The sequence below is a fragment of the Ochlerotatus camptorhynchus genome, unplaced genomic scaffold, assembly GCF_037179485.1.
Source record: "Ochlerotatus camptorhynchus isolate MF236.1 unplaced genomic scaffold, CSIRO-AGI_Acam_v1.1 ptg000412l, whole genome shotgun sequence".
NCBI classification, from domain to species: domain Eukaryota; kingdom Metazoa; phylum Arthropoda; class Insecta; order Diptera; family Culicidae; genus Ochlerotatus; species Ochlerotatus camptorhynchus.
In genome coordinates, this window is record NW_027040898.1 from 9,221 (window position 1) to 13,830 (window position 4,610).

The following is a 4,610-nucleotide window of genomic DNA, read 5'->3' on the forward strand; positions in this document are numbered from 1 at the left end:
AAAGATTCTTCCGACTTCTCCCGAAAATTTCGTTCATCTTTTCATGGAAGCTTCTTCCAATATATCCCGTAAATTCCTTTTAGACTTCTTCTGTCGAAAGTTTCTTTTGATTTGAAGAATTGTAAGTTTTGTTTGGATCTCTCTCAGAAGTTCCCTTTGATTGATTATCTTATCTTCTAACAGAAGTTATTATACAGTCGGCTCTAAATTGGATAATCGTGTAGGAGCAGGGGTAACAGGTCCAGGAATAAATATCTCAATATCTATGGGCTACTGGCCTACCGTGTTCCAAGCAGAAGTCCAAGCAATTCTTGAAATCAGCAACATGTAATTCTAAACTTGTATGGGAATGTGCAATGTCACTCCAAAAATTGGCCGGCCAAAATCAAGTGCACCTATTTTGGGTTCGGAATTCAAGGGAATGAGAATGCCGACACCAGCTACGCTTGGATCATCTCAACAATGTATAGGACCAGAACCATTCTGTAGAGTTTCTGCTTGCTCTCTTAGAATGGAGTTCGAGAAATGGGAAAAAATGAAAGTGGAGACCAATTGGAACAACACTCTCATTGCTAGGCAGTCGAAACGGTTTATTAATCCGAGCATTTCAATGACTAGCAATATTCTTGAACTATCAAAGAAAGATCTCAGTATGTACAGTGGTTTAATAATAGGACACTGTCCATGTAAATATCACTTGAAGCTAATAGGAAAACTTCAAGAGCACATGTGTCGATTATGTGGCATAAAAAAAGAAGACTCTGGACACCTGTTTTGCTCTTGTACAGCAATCTTCAATAAGAGGCGTGTTTTTCAATAGCAAAGTGAGGAGGGGCGACGCGAACACTGGCGCGGTAGCCATAGCTCGGCGATAGAGAAAAGTGTTTGACTGGCATTCCCGGAAGGTACACCTAAGATGGCAGCCCCATCATGGGGGTAGGAGACCTCATGCCAGCCACCTGTTGTCTTCAAAACCTACTAATTATTATATAAACCAACAGAGAAAGACAACGGACTGCTTCAATGGCAACGAATTTTAGCTAAAAACACCAGGAAGTTAATCCCATCTTAAACCGGTTTTTTTTAAAAGTATTATTGAACTTCCTCTGGAATATTCTCCAGATTTCTCTTGGAAGTTTTCTTTCCCTACATCTATTGGATGTTTCTTTCGAGGTCCTTTTGGCTTCCCCAGGGAATTTCTTCAGACTTCGCTAAAAGTCCTTCCGACCTCTACCGGAAGTTTATGCTGGCTTCCCTTGGAAGATTCTTCTGACATTGCCTGGAGTTTTCTTCCGAAGTCCCCTAGAAGTCTTTCTGGCTTCCTCTGCAAGTATCTTCCGGATTTATCAGGAAGTTTCTCCAGACTTTCATAATCCCTCCTAATACCGTGGACCCTCGGTATTCTGACCGTTTTTAATCTGAACACTTTTTAGTTTTATCCCCGCTAATCGGCACGCCATGCACATTAAAAATAGCTTGAACGTCATTTAGCACATGGAATGGAGAATCGAAACAAAACAGCAAATGAGGCTAGCAGAAACACGCATTTTCTAGAAGTTCAAATTAAAAAACTACAAGGTACAGCCCTATGGGGTTGTACGCAATGGTGACGTAGGACTTCGTGGTCTTATATAATAAATCTTATTTGTTAACTGCAGCAGCAGCTTGTGTTTTTTTTGTTTATTAATTTATTTGATAAGGCTCAACCGAATTAACTTTACAGAGCCGAGGATTCTTGGTCACTTTACAATACATCTTAAAACTATAGTCAAAAGGTACAACACAATAAATACTTTATCTTCCGCTATCCAAAAAGCCTCCTCCATCAGAACTGGAGCCGCTTCCAGTAATTTCATTGTATGGCAAATTGTTGTACGCCAACGAGGGTCAGAGCGCGTCCATTGCAACAATGGACGCAAAACGTGGTCAGCACTCACACACTCATCACGAAACGGTTGCTTTCCAAAGTCGACGACGCATCGACCGAAAGAACTGCTGATGAAGAACAATGAGGAGGACCACACAATGGTTGCTGCCGAGAAAACAGACGATCGCGTAGCACACATCGAGAGTGGCCTGCTTTTGTCGACAGCCGAGTGAACACTGCTTGTGTTTTGTGTAGGAATAGGAATTTGAACGGGGTTCTCTTTGTTTATACTCTTTAGTATGACGCGCTTGACATAGATGGTCCACAGCGACTCACGAAGATTCCGATCAATAGCGGTGCGACTTCTTCCTCCTTCTATGGATGCTGATGTTGGCTGCAGGTCGCTGCTTGCAGGCAGCCTTTCGTTGTGTGCTGGTGAGCATTGTTCAACGCCACGCCCCGAAAGCACTGCTGCTGCTGCTGCTGATGCCGACGACCGGACACCACCACACACGGTGATTGGAACTGAATCCGATCAACGATTGAGGCCAGCCTGGTGTACTGGAGAACACCACCACTCACCATGCGGTGATTGAATAAACACCGTTTGGTGAGACCGGATGGAATTCAACTTTGAAACCTGTGTTAGGGAAATCACTTTTCGCAGGAAATCGGTGATAATTTTAATCATCATAGCAACAGTTGCACTTTCGTGCAATTTTCAAAAGTGACATTTTGAAAAATAATAAAGTCTTAAATTTGACAGATGCGTAAAAATATTTCTGATCGATTGGTGATAAAATTATTGAAATTGGATCAGGGGCAGCTGAATTGTTAACGTTCAAAATATTTCATAATTTTGTTACATGTTCCATTTTTGGTTTTCGCAAAGTTTAACCCCCCCCCCCCATAGAAATCACAGACGTAGTCCTACGTCAAAATGAACCCCGTTAATATGCACGAAGTGTCGTTCAGATTGGGTCGTCTTTTATGTGTTACTTTTTGTTCAGTGTTCTATTCTGTCAAACTCAATGCACGCGCAATACGTAAGTCACGAATGTTTTAATTGCCAACCTTCCCACAGAAGGAGGTTTAAGCCGCTTTCGATGCTGCCAACGAAAGTTCTAGTGGATTTGTTAGACGTCATCAATGATATCCTTACCGGTAGAGTGATGCATTACTGTTACAAAACTGACCGCTTAAACTTCAATAATAAGGCTGTGTTCCATAGGATTTTGATTTATAGCTACTGAATAAATGGCACCACTTTCCTAAGATTTTTCGAATTGTTCTCTTTTAAACACGTAAAAAGACAAAACAAATATTTGGTAGACTCTGTAAAAATAAAAGCCACATAACAGAATCAATTTTGTTTTCGGGAAATGATTTTATTTTCGTCAAAATCAACATTGACTTTTTGCTTCTGAAATAAAATGCCGTAACTTTCATGCACTAGTAACGTCTGCTGCAACATTGCAAGTATACAATTAATTAAAAAGGCCTGTCTTCGTTGATCGATTCTCTTCATCGTTAATAGGATGTTTACATCGGTGCGGATTTGCTAGCGGTAGTGTACTAGCCAACTAGCACGAATTTAAGTTGCTCTTGAAATCTCATGCTGGCTACTTTTTTGCATAGTGCTAGTACTCCAGCGCTAGCCATTCCGCACAGATGTAAACACCACATAAGACTGCTGCGATAAATTTTCAAATTGATAAACAAAACAAATCAATGCAAGACTCGCAAGATTTAGCCAAATTCAACTAGTTCACGATCGGATTTTCCAAGTGGGTGTCCAAAAATAATTTTCGGTTCGCGGCTTCCATCAAGTATAACTTCTTTTAAACAAAATGAATCATAACGAACTTTTCAGCACTGAAAAAGAAACATTTCAAAACAAACTGCTGTCAAAACATTCCAGATCCGACCCCTAGGAACACTGCAGTAAAATAAACAGTGCGTCCAGATATTAAATGACTCAAGCTTTAGGGCATACACATCTAAGACCCGAGATAATAGGGAGGATAACAGCTTCTGCCCCCCAAAACTTGGAATAGGGAATAAAATTAATCGGAAGTTTCTCAAAAAGATGCTGAAGTATATTGCTGCAGAACATGAGCGTTGAAAGTTAATGTTTGCCCCATTCTTGGAAAAGGGTCGCATTAACTAACGTTAAATGTAGAAATTGAATTCAAACAGGTTTGTGCCTTCTTAACCAACCGGTAACCACTCCTATAGGGTGGCGTGCAATAAAGGCATCACGTCTACAACATCACACGTTTCCAGTTGCGAATAAAAAATCAACAATCCTATACTAAAGCAAACAAAACATCTAGCAGAATGATATGAATTAAGATTAGCATCAGTATGTTATCGATGGAGTGAAATCATCTTTAGGATTTCCAGAGGATATGAAACAATTGTATTAATAAAAGCGCACGAAATGGTATTTTTCACACCACGGTTACCGTGACGTTCGGCCATGACAAAGGAATGACTCAGATCGTGTTTTATTCGACAGTGACGGTAACAGATTGTTTTTCCTATAAAAATCGCAGGAAATCTGTCATTCACAATTATATTTACCCATATTTACCAGCTCTAAATATACACAATGACAATTCATTTTATGATTGCTTTTCCAAAGTAATGTTTAATATAAGATATCGTAATTTCTCGTTGATACTGGACTCCGCTCACGTAGGTACAGAATTTACAGGCAATTAAACATTGCATGATATCA